Raw genomic sequence first — 20706 nt, 5'->3', positions numbered from 1 at the left:
GATTGGAATAGGACCCCGGCCAAGTCCCGAGGCAACCAAACATTTGGAGGTCAGATGGAAGAGGGAAGACGAGCAAAGGAGCCCACAAAGGAGGGGCCAGGAATGTGTGACTTGAAGAGAAACAAAAGGAGAGCAAAGAGCTCCCTGTGTGGAAGAGCCCGGGAATGAGGGCAGATTTCCTTCTGAGTTGGCAACTCCAAGGTGGTTGGCAGCCTTGTTGGGCATACAATTTCTCAGAAAAGTTTACCTCCCATTCATACTTCCTGAAAAAAAATTATTTGCTTTATATATTTCAGTTAAAAAAAAAAGGAGTCTTAGCAAAAAACCGAGGTATTAAAGAAACAGAGGGCAATGAAAGGGAATCCTAGGGAAACAGTGAGGGAGAAGGCCACCTGTGGCAGAAAAACCTGAAGACTCCATAGAGAATGTCTTCAAGAGGAAAGTGGGTCCCAGTTGTAAGGACATGGCAGACTTTCATATGCTTTGGTAATTTAAAACTCCAAGGAGGGGAAAACACAAAGAAAAGTGGAGGAGGACACTTAGTGCCTTGGTCCTGAGGGTGGAAGGAACTGGGTGGAGCTCACAGCATCTAATACAGGTAATTGTGAAAAAGTGCTAACTAGAGAATCTGGAATTTAAATTTTGATCATTAAAATAAATAAGTGATAAGAATGGACAAGGCTGAAGACAGAATGAGTGAGCTAGAAGACAGAGCCAGGGGCTTCTCCCAGAGGGCAGTGTACATCATCCCTGCTTCTACTGGCACTGCCAAGGCAGTGCATGAGGGAAAAGTGAAGTGACATGAATGATAATATGATAAAGTCAATGTGGAACAGTATCCACCAATAAAAACTAGTGATGTTATAAACAGTGAAGCAATAGAAGAATTGGTAAACAGGAGTAAGTAAGCCAAAGTTTTAGAAATCTTTCATAGATATGTATGAAGCTGATGAACCAAGAGAGACTAGTGTTGACAATTAAAACCATAGCACTAATCACTGAGAGAATGAAAAACAGAAATGAAGATGTGTGTTACCTCCAGGAACTGGGATTAGAGATAGAAATTGGAAGATTTTTCATTTTCATTTACTATTTTATACTTAAAAAATAGGCATATTTCTTTTAAAAAAATTAAGTAAAGAATGTTGATCTTTCCATCTGACTATCATGGTGTAGAGATCAATAACCGTTACAAGTACATAATGGTTGGCATTCATTTTGGCTCCATTTATTGAGCACTCACTATGTGCTAGGCATAATTGGAGAGATGTATCATCATCCCATCATCTCCATTTGGGAGACTCAGAGGAAAATACAATAAATTTATTCAAGGTCATGTGCCTATTAAGAAGTGGAGCTGGGATTTCTTTCTGTATCTGTAGATCCCCCAGCCTGGATATTTAAATACTCTGCAAGTTTTACTCTGATGAGATTCGTGGGCTAATTCTCTTGTCAGTGTTTACTGTACTGTTGTAGGGATTCCTTGAGTTATTTACCAACGTTACTTCTTTGGCCATTGGTCTTTGGGCCATGGGTGGTAAACACTGAAAAGTCTTGATAAATGTCCTGTCAAACTAAATTCCAAACAGGAGGCTCTCTGCTCCTCCTGTTCGTTAGACAGCCTCTCCTCCTGCGCTGTGCCAGCAGCCACGACCCTGAGACAGGATGGTGAAGTTTGGAGTGAACGGATTTGGCCGCATTGGGCGCCTGGTCACCAGGGCTGCTTTGAACTCTGGCAAAGTGGATATTGTCGCCATCAGTGACCCCTTCATTGACCTCAACTACATGGTGTACATGTTCCAGTAGGATTCTACTCATGGCAAGTTCAAAGGCACAGTCAAGGCTGAGAACAGGAAGCTTGTCCTCAATGGGAAGTCCATCTCCATCTTCCAGGAGCGAGATCCGCCAACATCAAATGGGATGGAGCTGGTGCTGAGTATGTTGTTGAGTCCACCGGTGTCTTCACTACCATGGAGAAGGCTGGGGCTCACTGGAAGGGCGGAGCCAAGAGGGTTATAATCTCTGTCCCTTCTGCGGATGCCCCCATGTTTGTGATGGGTGTGAACCAGGACACGTATGACAACTCCCTCAAGATTGTCAGCAATGCCTCCTGCACCACCCACTGCTTGGCCCCCCTGGCCAAGGTCATCCATGACAACTTAGGCATCCTGGAGCGACTCATGACCACAGTCCATGCCATCACTGCCACCCAGAAGACCCTGGATGGCCCCTCTGGGAAGCTGTGGCGTGATGGCCGAGGGGCTGCCCAGAACATCATCCCTGCTTCTACTGGCGCTGCCAAGGCTGTGGGCAAGATCATCCCTGAGCTGAATGGAAAGCTCACTGTCATGGCCTTCCGTGTCCCCACCCCCATGTCGGTTGTGGATCTCACCTGTCACCTGGAGAAAGCTGCCAAATATGATGATATCAAGAAGGGAGTGAAGCAGGCGTCAGAGGGCCCCCTCAAGGGCATCCTGGGCTGTACTGAGGACCAGGTTGTCTCCTGTGACTTTAACAGTGACACCCACTCCTCCACCTTTGATGCTGGGGCTGGCACTGCCCTCAGTGACCACTTTGTCAAGCTTGTTTCCTGGTCTGACAGTGAATTCAGCTACAGCAACAGGGTGGTACACCTTATGGTCCACATGGCCTCCGAGGAGCAAGAGCCCCTGGACCACCAGCCCCAGCGAGAGGAAGCGAGGCCGTCAGCTGCTGGGGAGTCCTGGTCCAGATTGATCCCCCGACACTGAGAATCTCCTGACCACCGTTTCCATCCCAGACCCCTGAAGAAGGGGAGGGTGTAGGGAGCCCTACTTTGTCGTGCACCATCAATAAAGTTCACTGTACCCAGCCCTGACCCCCCCCAAAAAAAATTCCAAATAGGGTGTGAAGAGGGGACGTGGCAGTCCCTGGAGAGATTTTTTTTTTAAGTGGGGTAGGATGGCTAGACCAGAAGGGGACTGTGCAGAGAGTAAAGTTTCCATTATGGGGTGTATGCCCTCCACCACTGAACAGCAATATAATGACTATGAAGTGGGGACCTGCTGGAGATGAACCCGGAGTCATGGTGTCACAGAAATGATCAAGCTAAGGAGAGTGGAAACAAGGCTAACCTGGATGCCAGTCGAGTTCAGTGTTTGGTTGGGCCAAGGCAGCAAGGTGAAGGCCGATTGCTTGTTTGGGAGCCTCCCCAACTGGGATGGACAACTGTGGGTTCTGCAGGCCTCTTCCTCCATAATGCTTCAGTCTCCCCAGTTCCCCCGGTTCCTTGATTAGCGTGTGACCATCATTTCCAGCTTGGGCCTCCTGCATAACTCTGTTTGTTCTTCTCGTGCATTTTTGTCTGGCCTTTAATTCATTCTTCACTTAGTAGGATGAAGCTTTAAAAAAAAAAAACACTGACCATGACAATCTCTTGCTTAAAATATTTCACTTGGAAAACAAGACAAAGCAAAACAGAAGACAAAAGGGTGTGAGTGCCTTCCCATTACCCTTCATGCATCCAGCTCTGTGATGTGACTCTCAGGCCTGCCAGATTCGGGCTTCTTCCCACTGCTCTGAGAGTCAGTGTTGATATCTTCACACTGCAACCAAGTTGACTTTTTAAATAACCTTCTACACTGCAATTTCTTCCTTCAAACTGCTTTTTCTCTTCTCTCTCTTTTTTGCCTCAAACCCTCCCCTATTATGCAACCCACTTTCTTTCCCCCTCTTTGTCCTGGCGAACACATACTTTCCCTTCAGGTCTCAACTCAGTCAGAAGCCCCCCGGGAGGCTTATACTGATGTTCCATCCCTGCCCCACAGGGTTCTGCCCCTTCCTGGTGTTACTGGCTTCAAGTCTGTCTTCCCAACTAGAAGACAGAAGCCAGGAGGGGGCGCCCGTGATTCTCAGGCTCCCCATTGCAGCCTCCCTCTCACCGCAGCTCACACTGAAGACAGCAAGTGCACCTCGAGTTAATGAGTGATTGACAGAAAGGGTGCCCTTGCACAGTAAACCTCCTTGTCTCTTGCTTGTCTGCCGGCGGCCCGGACCTTGTTATCTCTGGTGCAGCAGCTTCCTGAAGCTGAGGCCACTCTCTCTGTCCCCAGAGCTGTTTGAAGTCTGGAGTCAAGCCAACAGGAGCCTGATTCTAAGACAGGAAAAGAGAATAGAATCTTCAAGCAATAGATCAAGGAAATTGAGGCTGACGGGGGCAGAATTCTGAAGCAAATGACTGAATACATTAGTAAATGCGCCAGGCCCGTCTGGAGTCCAATTAGTGGTGGTGGTTGTTGCTTTAAAATGAATTAGGAATAAATATTTGTGAACACTTAGGCAAAAGTTGATCGACATAAGCCATCATTGATTAAAAAATAACAGGCTCTTTTTGCAGGTTGGGGTTCCACTCAACCTCCTATCTCGGATTCCATGCATGTAAGGAAGGATAAAGGTTTGGGAAACACCGGATCGAGGAATGAAGATCCGGGAAATTCCCCCAAACACCTGTCCATCTGCAACCATGCAGAGCTGTCTCCTAAGCGTAGTCTAGCAAATCAGTTTAGACTTGAGGCTTCAGTGAGCTTTGTTGTCCAGCCCGCTCTCCGTCCCGGCTTCCTTTCCTCCTGCCCATCCTGAGACTGAGATGGCGTGCCCCTTCCCTCACACCTGAGCTGTGGATGAGGCTAAGCCCCGCCAGAGGGCTTCTGCACCTGCCAGTGAGGGGCTGCACTGGGATTCTGACGCCCTCCCCTCCATGGCCCCTCTCTACCACAGTGTGGCCTAGAGATTGAGTGGCTCCAGCTCTGTCCAGGAGCTGAAATAGAACCAGAGCAGTGATACTAGCTCTTCCTCCCCTATGGCTACAAATTCCTACATGGAAAAGGAGGGGCTGTTGCTCTCCTTTTTGGGGGCTCCGTTACCATGACCAGTTGATTAGACTGGTGTAGATCCCAATAGCTAAGCTAACATTTATCAACTGCTTTCCTAGGCCATGCCCCATCCTAAGAACTTGGAATGTATGAACTCAGTTAATCCTCACTCAGCCCTCCTAGGAAGATGTAGTTTCCGTCTCAGGTGTTGCCACTTGCATAGGGTAATGCAGCTGGTAAAGGGCAATGCTGGGATTTAAACCCAACCATCGAGTCCAGAGTGAGAGCCCTTACCCATGACACCACCACCCGACTGTGCCCACTGCAGACCCCCAGTGGAGCCCAGGGTGAAGGTGGATTTCTCTAAGAGAGTCTAAGGCATCTGACACCTCTAAGATGTCTTGATGAGTACAGCAGAAAAGTAAGGCTTGGCATTGAACAGTTAATGTACAGGGCAGAGGAGCCCCATAGTGGGGGTCATCCAAGATCCTCGTGCCCTTACCTAATCTGCAGATATGGGAGATACTGGGTGCCTGAATCAAATCCAGAGACTTGGAGAAGAAGGACCAGGGCCTTTAGTCCCAAAGACCAACCCCATAGGCACGGATATGGCCACACAGGAACACAGCAAAGCATTTTAAGTGTTGCCCTTACACGGGGATCAACAGTAAGATGGATTTGAAAAAAAAAACTGATAAAAGCTTAGGCTGTATTAATTACTTTCAAAAATTGACAAGAGCTTAGGCTGATTGTGTTAATTAGTTAATTAATTTATGTGACAACTAAAATTTTTGAAAGGCCAGAGGCAGGTGTCTTTCGAGGGGAAGAAGGCTAAGATGAGAGAGGTTTGAAACCATATCACACGAAGATAGACTAGAGTGAGTGAGAATGTTGGCTCCTCAGAGGAGAGCTTTGGATGGGATGGGAAGCCGTCTCCAAACATCTGAGGGGTCACCTCTTGGAGGAAGGGATTTGGCTGCAGAGGGCAGAACTGGGAGCAAAGGTTACGGAGGGTGGGCTCGTCTCACTGCTGTGCGAGGTGGGGACACAGAGTTCCCCATCTGCTCTTGGGACGATTTTAGCAGCTAGTGTTTACTGAGGGCTCTGATGTCCGCACTGAAGTTAAGGTCTCTGTATGTCAGCTAGAAAGTTGTGGATCAAATGCATTCTTATCACCCCGAGCGCCTCGCAGCATCATTAGTGAACGGTCCTTTTACCAACCGCTTGTTAAATGACCTCACTTGATAGTTGCCCTGTTGACTGTTGTTATTCTATCATTAGTCTTTTATAGATGAGAAAATGGAGATGTTAAATTACTTTCCTGGAATCATCCTGCTTTTAGTTATTGGCTTATAATGATCTGGACCCAAGTATTCCTGCTACTAATACATTCTCCCAAGGTTACATACATAATAAGGGGTCACTCAGGGCTGTTCATTAGAAAAATAACGTGAGCTGCTAATGAAAGCCATCTGTGTAATCTTAATTTTTCTAGTATATATAAAAATATAAAAAGAAACCAGTGAAATTACTTTAAGTTTCTCTCTCTCTCTCTATATATATATGTATGTATACACATATATATGTATATATATTATATATTATATATACTGTATAAATGTATATCTTAACCCAACACATTAACCCAATTCACTGTAAACTATTATCATTTGATGCCTACCCGGCATGGCTCAGTGGTTGAGCGTGGACCTATGAACCAGGAGGTCACAGTTTGATTCCAGGTCAGGGCACAGGCCCGGGTTTCGGACTCCATCCCTAGTGTGGGGCGTGCAGGAGGCAGTTGATCAATGATTTTCTCTCTTATCATTGATATTTCTCTCTCTCTCTCTCCCTCTCCCTTTCTGAAATCAATTAAAAATATATATTAAAAAACAAACTTAATTAACATTTGTTAAAATGATGTAACCAACACTAAAATTACTAGCACCTTTACATGCTGGTTTTCACACTAGTCTCCTGTCTGTTTCCCACTAAATGAACGTCTCAGGCAGGACTAGCACATACAGGTGGTCAGCAGCTGCTTGGAGCTCCTGCTGCTGAAGAACAGCCAGCACAGGGTTATGGTTTCAGTCTCCTGTGGGGTGCGGGGTGGGGGTGGGGGGAGGGGGTGTGAAACTTAGAGAGGAGCTGTGCCTTTCACCTTGGACTCCAGTGCCTCTCTGTCCCCGGCTACGCCTTTTGGCAGTTTGAAGGGAGTGCTTGCACCTGCCTTTGCATTTTCTGGTGGAGCCCAGGGAGATATTTCTGAATTTGAAGAGGACAGATGTTTCTCCTGCAACCTTCCAACAAGCGTCCTTTCCCTCCTGGCAGCTAGGCTGGCAGTTAATGTGTTTGATTTCTGCTTAGACAATGACTGAAGTAGGTTGCATGAATTAAAAATGTACTCTTAAATACCAAATTGGGGGCAGAACATCTTGCTTGATACAAACTTATGCAAAACTAGGGAGTCCCTGGCTTCATTAATCAGAAATAAAGCTTGTAGTCCATAGATGTGTAGGTCAGCGTCAGGGTAAGGAGACAGTAGACCGCCTTGTTCTGCGGTTATTTTTGCCTCACTGCCCCCGGGCAGAGGCCAAGCATCAACACAAACACACCAGCCTCTTAAGGTAGCTTTAGTTTAAAGCAACCCACCTTAGTTTCCCCTCAAAATTCCAAACCAGCTGCCAGAAAGGAAGGCAGGTAAAAGGTGCCACGCGCTGCGGGCCTCCTGGAGGTGGCGCTAGGAGGGTGAGGGAGTTAATGAGTGCCTGCAAAAGGCCGCGTGTGAGCTCATCCGAGAAGTCATGCTCGGCACACACGTTATTTATAGCAGATCTGAGGCTTGCACGGTGTTTGACATTTAATTTTAAGTCGGGGGACTTCAAAAAGTGTGGGTACACCCCTCCCCCCAACCATCCCGGTGAAGTGCAGGGGGCAGGCGCCAGCAGACAGGGGCGAAAGCACCGGCCCCGCGCACCCAGGCGCAGGTGCCGGGGCGGCCGGCCGCTGGCAGCGTCAGCTCGGAGGAGAGTTCGGGGCTGGTGTGGACGCCTTGCAGATGCACACTGTGTCCCTGGCCAGCAGGAGGAAGGAAGAGGAAGTGAAGCAGCGGCCGCCGGCGCAGCAGCCGCCGACCGGGAGTGTAAGTGCGTGTGCTCTCCAGCGAGCGCGGGCGGGCGGGCGGGCGAGGATGGGCACGGGATAGAGGCGGACCACCCACACCGCGCAGCCTGAGCAGGGCCACCGAGCCTCCGGCCACCCTCCCATGGTCCCGCGTCACCAGACCTCTGTTTGCAGGGAACCTTCACCTCCGCAGCTGCTGTCCTGCGACCCCGGGCAGGTTCGTAAAGTTTCCAGGGCTGGCGCCGCGCCCCGACTCGCTGACCTCAGCGCGGCCAGGGAGCGAGCTGGGGCTGGGACAGGGAGGAGGCGTCCAGCTCGGGGGCGACTCTGGTCGCCACGGAGACACTTTTGTTTCCTCCCTGGGGGCACCGAGGCTTGGGGGGGGGGGGGAGGTGGTGGTGGCCGTGGGTGCTGCGGGGTGAAGGCTGCAGGCGTGCGGGCGCTCAGCAGTTGGGGAAGTCTGGGCACTAGGGGGGCGGGGGGAGTGGGAGCAGAGGGAGCCCCCCCCACCACCACCCATGGAGCGCAGGGCCCGGGGCTGGGAACCCATAGAGACATTTGGCCAAGGCCGGCTGGAGGGGGCCGCGGGAGGATTGAGCTGCTGGTGCTGGGGGATTGGGAACAGGGCGGGGGTGCGGGGTAATGGGGTTGGGGGCTTGGAGACCTGAGAGGCTGCGCCTGAGAAGGAACTGGCGGCTCAGACTCCCAGCTTTTCTCGGGAGCTGGCAGATGGGAGGGAATCCCCCAGCGAGCGCTCCTGGGAGGGGGTGGTGGTGGGCCGAGGGATGGAGGGCCCCCGAGGAGCGGGAGGGGGTGGTCAGGGCAGCTGGGAGCCCTGGGGACACTAAATACCCGCCTCCCGGGACTCGCCGAAGTCCCCGCTGGGACCCAGAAAGATGGTGTGTGTGTGTGTGTGTGTGGGGAGGGGGGGGGGGTGGCGACTGAATGGATGAAACCAGCATCCGAGAGGGGGCGCACAGGGCGCGCCTTCAGAAAAGGGGGCAGCGAGCTCTGGGGGCCCTCAAATCGGAGCAGAGGGTTGGCGGGGATCGCAGGAGTAGCTTTGAGGAAGAGGAAATACAGAAGTCAGCCTGCCCGGGTGCGCGCGTGTTCCCGGGCGCGCGCTGAGGGCCATGAGTGTGTGAGTGTGTGAGTGTGTGTGTGTGTGTATGTGTGCGTGTGTCTGCACGCGCCTGTGTGAGTGTGACCATGGGACTGCAAGGGGCTCCGGAGCCCAGGGACTCTCCCTGAGTGACCCTCTCCCCCAAGGGAGTCTTTTGAAGTTGACAGGGGTTGTTGGTGCTGGGACCTGGGTTGACCTAATGCTGCAGGGCTTGGCCCCCAGTGGTGACCTGGCTCTGGGGGCCTCTGGACAGCTCCTGAGACTCACTCAGGGAACATATTCTATGATGTCCTGTGCCCTGACCATGGGACTCCTCACGCCGCTGGCCATGAGTGATGCAGACCTAATGCGTTATATTTTAGATTTTAGAGAACCTAAGACATGGGTTTCTGCCTTACTCAAAGAATTAAAAAAATGTTTTTATTGATTTCAGAAAGGAAAGGAGAGGGAGATAGAAACATCAATGATGAGAGGTAATCATTGATTGGCTGCCTCCTACACGCCCCCTACTGGAGATGAGCCTGCAACTGGGCATGTGCCCTAATCTGAATCCAATAATGACCTCCTGGTTCATAGGTCGATGCTCATCAGTTGAGCCACACTGGCCAGACACTCAAAGAATATTTAAAAACTAGATGTACTGGTTGTCTTCTTGGGAAATTGTGAGGGAATGACCTGGAGTATTGGAACTCTGCATGGGGATTGGTGCCAGGACGGAAGGGGACCAGGGAAGATGCTTGGTAGGTGTCAGGGCGGGGCAGGCTGGGAGGCCAGCCGGGAACTGGGTCTGGTGGAAGGCATTGAGGACCTGGGGCAGTCACTGGGCTACAGGGTGGGTGGGCCTATTGATGGTCATATCCAGCACCCCCTTCCCAGCTCTCATCTCTCTGCCCTTCTTAACTGCAGCCACTCTGACTGCCTCACCTTCTTCTTTATCACCACGTTCTCTCCCCAGGGCCTTTGCACATGTTGTTCCTCTTGCACAAGGAGCTTTTCCCTACATGTCCAGATGGCTCCCTGCCTGCCTTGCTTCCTTCGGGTCTCTTCCCAGTTGTCAGCGTACAGGAGGCCTTCCCTGAATACCTCAGATGACATCGCAACTTGCCACTCCCTGGTTCTCTTAAGTTACCCAGTTTCCCCCCTTACCACTTAATTATACATTGATTTGTTTATTTGATTATTGGGTGTCTCCCCCAGTAGATGAAAGTTCCATGAGGGCAGGGGCCTTGTCTTGTTTACAGGTCCAGAGTCTAGACTGACTCCCAGCACAGTAGGTGCTCAATAAATACTTGTTGACTGACTCAGTTAGAGATGCCTGTTATGGGCGATGCTCACCAGGGGAATATGCCAGCATCGGCGGCAAGTAAGAAGCCCAGGTAGCAGACTTGTTCTTTCTTCCTTGCGCTCTCTCCTGTGCCCAGCTGCTCTTCCTGCAGACCCCTTTCTGCCTTGAGTAGACCCTGCCCTTAGAATTCCAGCCCAAAGAAAGGAACTGAGTGGTTCCTCGGGAGAGTGGTAAACAGGTACAGATCATCAGAAACATATAACCACTCCAGATCTGGTGTTCATCCCTCTCCTCAGAGACAGTCTTTTCAAAGTGGGTGTTGCTTTAGCCAAAGAAATACTCCCCTAGGAAGAAGCAGACATATACTGTGTCCCACCCTGCTCTCCCAGCAGGTGGAAGTGGGGGCAGAGGAGGAGCGGAGGTGAGAGAAGAAGGAGAGAGAGGAAGGAGAGGGAGGGAGAAAGGAGAAGCTGGGTGGCAGTTGCAGGGGGGAAGAGAGAAATACCCAGAAGAAAAATGAAAGAGAAAGCAGATGAGGGGCTTCTATGGCACTGCTAAATCGTAAGCGTTTATTAAATTACAGTGTTGAGCTAGGACAATACTTAAGTGTTTCAAAGTAATTTACCCCCTGTGGGTGTTTGGTGTAATGGGTGGGGAGAGGTGGAGAAGTGCTTTGAAGCCCTTTGCAGAGAGGAAGTGGCTGGGGGCGTGCCAAGGAGCTCAAGTGTATGCTCACTTGCTTAGGTTAGCACCTTCCTGAACCCAGGAGGTCTGGAGGCAGTCATTCCCATGGAGGGCTCTCCCTCTCCGGATCTCAGACAGTAGGTACCCTTCAGGCTTGTCACCGAAGCCTGAAACCACGGTTTCATGCCGGAAACCATCCAAATGGATAGTTTGGCTTGGAAGACATTCATTCTGTTGAAGTTGGGAAGGTGGGGAGTTACTGTGCACCACAAAGCCTCGAGTGTTCGCCCTCATTACGCAAGGAGTTCTGTCTCCTAGTCAGCCAGTCCAGCGTGCCTGAAGTGAGGGTCGCAGCCCAGGCATGGATCTCAATTTCCATTGATTAGGTCCAGACCAGCAGTTTGACACACAAGAGAGGAGAAACTACAGTGGAAAATGGAGTGTTTCAGAAAACAGACATTGGATCTTAGTGTCAAGTGTTATTGCTTAACTAGAGGCCCAGTGAACGATATTCATGCATGGGTAGGGTCCCTAGGCCTGGCTGGTGATCAGGGCCAATTGGGGCTTTCTGGCTGCCGGCTGGGGCCTCCCTTCCCCACCTGCCAGCTACTGGCCGGGGCCTTCCTTTGTTCCACGCTGCCCCCTGGTGGTCAGCTCACATCAGAGCAAGCGATCAAACTCCCAGTCTCTGGGTTGAACTCCCGAGGGGGGCAATTTGCATATTAGGCTTTTATATATATAGAATAGGTGTGAGTCATGGTAAAAAAAAAATCTGTGTTTATAATTCTGAAGGCCCTAGGAATCTACCTTTTGGACCAGTTGCAAGAGATTCTGATGAAAGTGGTCATAGTGCTGTACTTTAAGAAGTGCTTTGCTGTCCCCTCCTCTTACAAAAAGCTGTTGGCTTTATCTCCTGAAGAGAGGTTATTTCCAAATGTTGAATCAGATGCCATAAATGCAACAGCCGTGGACTTCACTTTGAAATGCTTCTGTTTCCAGAACTTGGTGAGTGCTAGGCCTGATTTTCACTTCGGAGACGCGGAGAAGCAGGACTTTCATTCGTGATAACTCTCTGGCTTCAGTTAGAGTATAAAGACTGCATGTCTTCTTTCCTGTTCACCTTTCAATTTAAAGATTTTGAGGTCTTTGGAACTTTGCTCAACTTTTTCTCTCCTATTTTACACCTAGGATTACCCCTTACGCATGATTTTAATTACTCTCAGAGTATTGCAAAGACAGTACTCATCTCTTTGGGCGGGGTGGGGGGAGTGGGGAGGCAGGCACACTCCGGGCCACATAATTAGATGAAGCATTGCAGCTGACCTGGGCTGGGGACTGGCCAACCAGAGAAGGAGGAGGCTCAGAACTTCTGCACTGTCCCAAACATGAGGACTTTGCAGGCCAACCATCTTGGGGACGTGTGCGGCCTGCGGAAGCATGTGGATGTGCCTAGCACAGCGTTTTAGGTCCAGCAGAACCGGCCTGAACACACGCGGCAACGCTCGTTGGAGCACTCAGTTTTCCAGGTGACTTAGGAGGCCTGAGCGCTAACAATCAGAACTCACGGATAACAGCCAGAACTGAAGCCTGCAGAGCACGGGCATGGGCCACGGGAGGTCAGCCTGAGGCTTAGCACCCTCTTTTCTCAGCATTCTCGGAGTAAGTGCAGGGGCACTTGGAGCGGTTTCTCACTGGCCTGAGGTGGGTGAACAGCCAAGGGTCTGGTAGGAGCCGTGTGGGAGAAGGGGTGCTAGCTCACCAAACAACTCACACAGCAGCCAGTGGCGAGTGCCAAGGGGAAAAATTAGTCGGCGTGTCAATAGAGGAGGATTTGCAGTCAGCGCTCTGGGCCCCCACAAACCCTGATTTCCAGAACCTGAGCAAGATGATTATTGGAACCTTGGTTTTAGGAATTGAGACTACAGTCTTGGCTATTTTCATTCTGGTAGTTAATGCGGGGAACAAAGTCCTCGGTAGGACGCGCTGGACAACCCACCACTCGTTTTGGGAGCGTTGTGCCTGCTGGATAAGGAGTAGAGTCTGGGGCCCCACCATGATCAGGGAAGGCCTGATTGAGCGCTGCCCCAGTGGGCATGAAGTCACAGCATCCGTGGGACATTTTTCTGCTTGTGCCGACAGCTGACACCCTGCCCCTGGTATGCTGCTTGGAAATGATGGGAGACAGCCAGTAAAGCATTGCTGTCCAATTTTATAGGCGTGGCTTGGAGGAATGAAATGTCATGGGTGTTTGGAGAGTAGATCAGAGCCGACACCGGCTTCTCGGCCTCTCGGCCTCTTTTCCCTGCTACTTCTGTCCTGTGGGTCTCGACGCCTGTGTTAGTCACTTGCTCCTCTTGTTGTTTTCCTGGGCTGCCCAGGTCTGAGGCCAGGACCCCCAGGTTGAGCTGCAGTGCACTCCTGGTGTACCCTGGGTGCTGATGGATGTGCCCGGGGTTGCCCTGGCCCCAGGGCTGTGGCTGCCACCCCAAGGCCCAGTTTTTCAGAGCTGGCACCTGCCTTTGGATATCTCACCCTAACGTTGACCTTCTGAGCCTTGAGAATGGAGCCTGCTCTCAGGGACTAACCACATGCCCATCACCCAAGCTCATGATAACGAAGCATATAAGCTAGAAGGCAGTTCATTAACCAAAAATGAGAACATTGTTTGCCAAGGACAATAGAAACATATTCCTTAGCCAACACGTTTTTCTCTATGGATGAGTCATAATGAAAGCAAAAATATGGGACCATTTTGGAGGAACCAGTGAGGGTGAGGGAATACACTGAGAGTATTTTCCTGCTGGCCATACTTGGGCTACCTCTCCTGACCTGTGGGTGAACACCAGCTCAGAGAGCCGGAGACTGTAGGGCGGTTTCCCCCCCAGAAGGTGCTGAGGCTATGGATTCTGTTCTTTTCTACTGGCAGGCTGCTGCCCATGTTACGTTGACCTTTATTTCAGGCGATCTTAACCTCTGCATTTTTCATTTGGGGCTGGATAATTCTCTGTGTGGGCCGCCCTGTGCATTGTAGCATGTTCATTAGCATCGCTAGCCTCTGCCCTGGAGTGGCACCAGCTGTGGTAACTAAAAATGCCTGCACATGGCATTGCTCTGGGTCGGGCGGGGAGGGGCCACCCTCCTCCCAGGTGAGAACCACCGCTTCATTTTCTTGCTCAGTTAGACCTGCCTGTGCCATCAGACAGGGCAGATTTTCAGCAACAGTTACAAGGACCCCGTGTTCTGTTTTCTGGTCATTCCTTAGACCAGTGGTGGGGTACCTTTTTTTCTGCCAAGAGCCATTTGGATATTTATAACATTTGTGAGCCATACAAAATTATCAACTTACAAAGTAGCTGCTAAACTTGGTCAAACATTTAATTAACTCACCCCTAATGCCTTGGCAGGGCCAGACCAAATGATTTCTCTGGCCTTCCACGGCCCCTGGGCCGGACGTTCCCCTCCCCGCTTAGACTGTAACGTGGCTTAGTCACAGGTGGTGGTCTCACTCCTTCTGGCCCCTCCTTTCCTCCAGATGTCCTCTCTAGCTTTCTTCCTTCCTGATCGCCATTGTCTTCCTCTCCCAGATTGGGTTCAAGTTCTCATTTCGCTTGTGTTTCTTCCTGGCATCCCGGGCCGGAGAGGACTGAGTACCTAGTGATTGTATGTCGCCGTTTCCTTCGAGGCCTTGGATTCTGTCCGCCGGCTCCCAAGGCAACTACAACCTGTGCATAATGGGAATAAGATAAGCGTGTGAGGGACGGAGGGGACCAAGCCCAGCCTGGCTCATCCGAGGCCTGTGTCGCAGGCTAAGGAAACGTCTCGTGGGAATGAATGAGGGGGCGAAAGGCCTGCTCCTCTGCTTGTGAAACGCCCCTCGGCTGGCTGGTTAGTAATGGATATTGATGTTCCGTTTAGTGTGACCAGGACCTCGCAGCGGGTCCGGGGAGAAGCTGGGAGGGACTGCTTCACGGGGAGCCCTTTCTCCTCGGCCCCTTGGATTCCTGCCACATTTACTTCCTCAGGCAGTGATCTGTCACCCTTCTGGGTACCTGCACGTGTGGCCGCTGTTGCTGTCTCATGCAGAGCAGCCTCTCTGCCTTGAGCAGTGGAGCCGTATTGCTGGCTGTGGACTAGGTCTGTCCCCAGCAGCAGCCTCCAGTCCCAGCCGTGTCGCCACCCTCTGCCACCCTCCGCCCTTCCTTCCGCCCTTTGTGACTGTTTTAGTTTGCATTGCGTTCAGAGAGCCAGCGTTTGGCTCTGGGCTCTGTGACTGAGCAGGGCTGGATGAGCTGTATTTTCCAGGCTGCCACACACCATTACCCCTCATTTCAAAGCACAATACATTTCAAAATAATTTTTTCTCCTGATTTTAGGCTTTTTAACCCAAATGCAGAGCCACAGCTGGCTCAGCCCTGGCTCTCACAAGGCATGTGGTTTGGGAGGAGGCTGGTGAAGGGCCTTTGGTTAGATGGCATGTTTTTGGCCGAGTGAAGAGTGAATTCCGATAGCACTCGGCCAGGCTGGTTTGTACTTGACCTCTGCCCACCCTCACCCTGCCCCGCCCCGCCCACCATCTTTAGGGAATTTGTATAGTGGACCCCGTACCCTCCTTATTCCAGCTGGGGGCCACTCTGGGGGATGTGATCGAGTTCTCAACGTTTAGGTTCAGGGGATGGGACTGAATCTTTCATAGGCCTAATAGTGTGTGCTGTGTATGGATGTGTGTGTGGGAGAGAAAGCCACATGAGTGCACACACCACACACACACACCCGTGCAGGGCTCCTAAGAATGAAAGGCCTATAGAAGCAAAGAAACCATTGTCTCAGCCTCTCAATCCTGTGTTCTCTGTGCTTGTCACTTTTACAGCAAGTCAGCACAAATCCCATTAAACCAAAACTGCTTATCAAGGAGTGACTATGTTTCCATCATCTTTAGATGGACTTTCCTGCAGGAAGTGACTTCTACTCATTAGAACTATTTCAGCAATTACTGTCCACTCATCCATTGAGAGTTTGAAAACATTTGTCTGGATTTACATGAGAAAGACACAATAAAACTTTATTTATTAATTGCAGTGGGTTTTTTTTTAAAGAAATGTGTGGCTTACATTTAAAAGGTGTATAAATATTTTCAAATTGAAATATTGTTGGGCTCACAGCACCCATTACAATACTTTGCTCATCCATGCATTCATTCAGCAGCCATTAAAAAAATTGATTTTAGCCTTAGCTGGTTTGGCTCAGTGGATAGAGCATCGGCCTGTGGACTGAAGCATCCCGGGTTCTATTCCAATCAAGGGCACATGCCTGGGTTGTGGGTTCCATCCCTAGTAGGGGGCATTCAGGAGGCAGCCAATCGATGATTCTCCCTCATCATTGATGTTTCTATCTCTCCCTCTCCCTCTCTGAAATGAATAAAAATATATTAAAAAAATAACTAATCAGCTTCCCACATTTTCACAGGCTTGCGTTGGGGTCCATTCCCTAGCCACTCCATTATTCCTCAGGCTAGACTGACAGGCAAGCACCTTCCCTAAGTTACCCCAAATTCGCTGCACATGCGCCCATCTTTCCCTGTAATCTGCAGGGAAGGGACAGTGGTTTCCAGGGGAGCGAAGCTGCCGCTTCCTGGTGAAGCGGCCCAGGTGACCATGCCCATGATGCCTGGCCTCCCCTTTGCTCGCTTTCCTTTATTATATTAACGAGCTAATGACACCCATAACGGTCCCAGCATAATTAATTGTACCAGGTTTCACTCTCCCAAGTATCCCAGGTTGGACACTTCATTTTATGGCCACCCAGGAGCAGCCCCGTGTCTCCCTCCCTCTGCGTTCTCTCTGGCTACTGCGTCCCTGTGGCTCCTCTTCTATTTTCTGCTCCTGCAGGAAGACTGCAACCAGCTGACGGGCTCCCAGCTCATTAAGCAGTTGCTCATGGGCCTGTCAGTGGGTAATGGCTTCTATGGAGTGGCTTGGAAAAATAAGCCTCCATGGAGACGCTAAGCTGCCACCAAGCATGGGTGTGAGAGAGAACGTCTCTGCTTGTGCTGTGAAAGGGGTCTAGTTCCCCCCCCAGCTCCTTCCTCAGAGTCCCGAGAAGTCACTTCCCCAGTCCCTAAATGCAGCTCCTGTTTGGTACCTGACAAACGACACACCATCCTCAGTGTGTCACTCTCTTCTCTGCAGGGAGGAGATACATGTGGGTTATTCGGCTGCTGGCTTGTCCATTGTGTAGTCCTGCATCTTTACTGTGTGTCAGGACTGGTGTGTAACTTTAAATAGGATCCAATGTTACATAAACATTTAAAGACCCATACAAAGGCTGTATAGTGAAACATACAGCTTTACGTTAAATCGCTGGAGAGTTACATCCATACAAAATAGGTGTCAGTTTCATTAGGGCTCAAACATATTCATTCACCTTGGACCCATTCTCCAGACGAGGACATTTACATGTCGGAGAGGCGGCTGCCCACCGTCACGTCCATCCAAACGGAGCCCTCGCCTTTGCCGCACACCAGATGGCTCGCTCACCTACGGCCAAGTCCCCCCTCACTTTGTCAAGTTCATGATTGCCCCAGTTGGGTCTGTCACCTTGGCAGGTGGCGTTGAGTGGTCATGCTACTTGGGGAAGGACTGAGAACAGTTTGCTGAGAGAGCTTTGCCTCAGCAGCGTGTCAAAGAGCAGGGTCGGGTGGCAAACCAGCCATGACCTGAGCCGGGCCTCCGCCAGCGAGGGGCAGAGGGCGGAGGGCAGGATGGCGGGTTCCCTTATATTCCCACCAGATAGCGTCCCACAGCAGTAGCCATGGTGTTGTAAGTATTGCTGACTTGTGTCGGGCTATTGAACATCTTTTCAAATGTGCCACTAAACATCTAGCTTGTGACCGTGTCCATAAAACAGTCTGAGAATCGGCACTTAGTGGGGAACGATAAGACACATGAAGGTGTAAACAAACATAAGTCGTCATTATGGAAGTCCCTAGGCAGAGTTTATTTCAACATCCGTCTTTCAGTAATGAACAGGCGTTAGCGTAGCTTTTCATAACAAGATCGATGCAAGGCCAGAGAAATCGTAGAACAGCAGTTTTAATGTTGAGATTCTTTCAAAATCTGGAAATCGCAGTGTGAAGAGTTGGGCTCATCCATTTGAAGTGTGAAGTGCAGAAGGAGGTATCTCATATCATGCTCAGGGGAAGGAGACTTATAAACGCTGGTCTTCAGGGTGCTGGAGAGGCATGAGTCTGACCTCTAGGAGTGGGCCGCGTGTATTTCAAATTCTTAATGGCTGCTGTGGGTCTTCGTGTGCCTCCAGTGTTCACTTATGGAATACTCTCTCCTTCATGTGTTTACCCACCGGCATTCATTGAGCACCGCTGGCATTCATTGATCACCCGCTGGGTGTGCTGGGGGCATGCCATGTGATACATACACAGCAGTATCCTTCCTAGAGAATGAAATAGACCTGTTGCTCATTTCATGGGCTGCTTAGGCACTGGTGGAGGAACTGTGTATCGATCAGAAGATCACACAAGTCAGTGTGGCATTTAAACTGTGCCAAGGGCTGTGGGGGAAGAAGAGATGCTGGGAGGGCCTATGGCAGGAGTTAGTCTATTCAGGGAGGTTAGGGTTTGGAGAGAGAGAGAGAGAGAAAGAATGGATTTTACTGTGGAAGGAGGAGACCCTGCCCGTGACTAGCGTAGGTGAAGGTCATGTGTAGGGCAGACTTGGATGTTGAAGGAATCACCAGAGTGGCCAGGACAGCAAGCTCTCCAGGCTGGATTGGACCCGGAGGGCTCATGGCGCCATGGGTCTGGCCCTTTATGGAAAGTGCAGTGGGGGCCACTGAAATGTTTTACCCGAGGGAGTGATTTGATCAGATCTTCACTTTGCAAAGGTCTTCCTGGCCCCAATGTGTGTATTTTACATCATTTCAAATTGGTCACAAGGTGCCTCCACTCTTACTACTTTTAGAATCTAATAGTTTCCAAAAGGATCAATTTAGCCGCCAGTATCTCCTTCAGATTTCAAAGAGCAACTAAACCGAGTGCGTTAGCATGGGCCTTGCAAGCACTTAAGAATGATAAAGTACCCAGTGCTATGGTTCTTAGACTTCAAAATGCCAGAGAGTCGCTGGGGACCCAGAAACTGCATTTTAGCAAGTCTCTCCGGCGATTCTCATGCAAAGTGGCCCAGACTCCACTCTGAAAAGCATCCTCCTAGAAAGTGCTGTGGAGACAAAGGAATCACAAAGCTCAAGGTGACCCGCACTCTGGCAGCCAGTGGAGGATGACACCTCTCTGTGGCCCCGGTTGAACTTGGACCTCATCTCCCCATCCTGGAGGGCTTTTCTGCCAGTGCCCTTGAAATGATGCTAAATCCTCCAAGGTCCTTCTAATTTATTTCCTCAGCCTGTCATATGCAGCTGCCTTCTCTGATCTGTGGCTTAGGATATTTCACTTTTCATTTTGTCCCCGTTTAATGAGAGTCCTTTGATGTGAGTCCTGAAGGCGGTTCTGAGGCTGGGAGGTGGTGGGGAGGCCCGGCCGCCAAGGCGCTGCTTGCTGTGCTCTGGGACAGGAGGCGAGTGGGCTGCGAGGGAGACAGACCCATTTGCGGTTACCACAATATCTTTTAAAGTTCTACGCAGAAAATGACTGCGAGGGAGAGCATGCTGGTCCCACGGCTGCTCCCCAGGGAGAGTAGAGCCCAGAACTCCTGCTCAGGTGAAATCAGGTTGAAAGGAATATTGTGGGCAAAGTCGGAACAGACGAGAAGTCACAGAAAAGGCATTAGGCCACTGGTTCTCAACCTTCCTAATGCCGCGACCCTTTAATACAGTTTCTCATATTGTGGTGACCCCCAATTTCATTGTTACAAATTGAACATAATTAAGGCATAGTGATTAATCACAAAACAATATGTAATTATATATGTGTTTTCCGATGGTCTTAGGCGACCCCTGTGAAAGGGTCGTTCGACCCCCAAAGGGGTCGCGACCCACAGGTTGAGAACCGCTGCATTAGGTGATTTGGTGGGCGAGACAGGAGAGTGAAGTACCCTGGACCCATGTTTCCCAGCCAACAGGACGCAGCTCAGCAGTCACCTCCCCTGGGAGCCTGCTGTGATTTCCTGGGACCCCTCCCTGGACATACGGGTGCCTCTCTGTGCTGATGTTCCACGTGCTGCGCTATACCGCATTTCACGTGTTTTCCTCCAGTGGACTGGCATTCCGGGGGCAGACATTCCCAATGTGGAGCCCACAACAGGCTCTCGGTTAATGTGGGCAGAAGGCAGCCCTGTGGTACACATCCATGCACCCTGGTCCCGCTGCAGTCCTTTAAAATGTCCCTCCGTCCCTGAGTGAGGCCTAGGGACACGTGACTGAGGGGTGGAACTCTCACTGTGCTCCGAGTTGCTGAAGACGGTGCTGCCCGAGGTCCCTGGGACTGAGGCGTGGACCAGACCAGTCTCAGCTGTGGCCAGGCCAACACCGCCGGCTGTGCAGTGCGCTCATCCTGCAGTGGCCATGGTGATGCTCTCCTGTCGCTCCACTGCGCCCACATCGGCCTGGATGGAGGCACTTTCCGGGGGAGGAAACCAGCATGTCATCATAATAGCACTATCTGCAGAAGTATTTTG

At 50.7% G+C, this 20706-nt stretch overlaps 1 protein-coding gene and 1 pseudogene across 3 annotated transcripts in view; both read left to right on the top strand.

Moving 5' to 3' along the window:
- The first annotated feature begins 1665 nt into the window (after positions 1-1665).
- On the top strand, positions 1666-2750 carry LOC139016029 (glyceraldehyde-3-phosphate dehydrogenase-like; annotated as a pseudogene).
- A 4920-nt stretch (positions 2751-7670) lies between these two features.
- ELMO1 (engulfment and cell motility 1) overlaps positions 7671-20706 on the top strand; it is a 401514-nt gene continuing 388478 nt past the window's right edge. For 2 of the 3 annotated variants that reach the window (XM_070424795.1, XM_070424793.1), the window contains exon 1: positions 8031-8190. The gene's annotated coding sequence lies outside the window, so the exon portion shown is untranslated. Of the gene's footprint in view, positions 7993-8030; positions 8191-20706 lie in introns of those variants that run through there. The other variant, XM_070424794.1, reaches the window with a different exon arrangement.

This window comes from Myotis yumanensis, unplaced genomic scaffold (assembly GCF_028538775.1).
Source record: "Myotis yumanensis isolate MYYU_CA2020_CCGP unplaced genomic scaffold, mMyoYum1.0.hap1 SCAF_9, whole genome shotgun sequence".
NCBI lineage: Eukaryota > Metazoa > Chordata > Mammalia > Chiroptera > Vespertilionidae > Myotis > Myotis yumanensis.
Note: the sequence above shows the minus strand (reverse complement) of the source record. Positions and strands in the feature narration are given on the sequence as shown.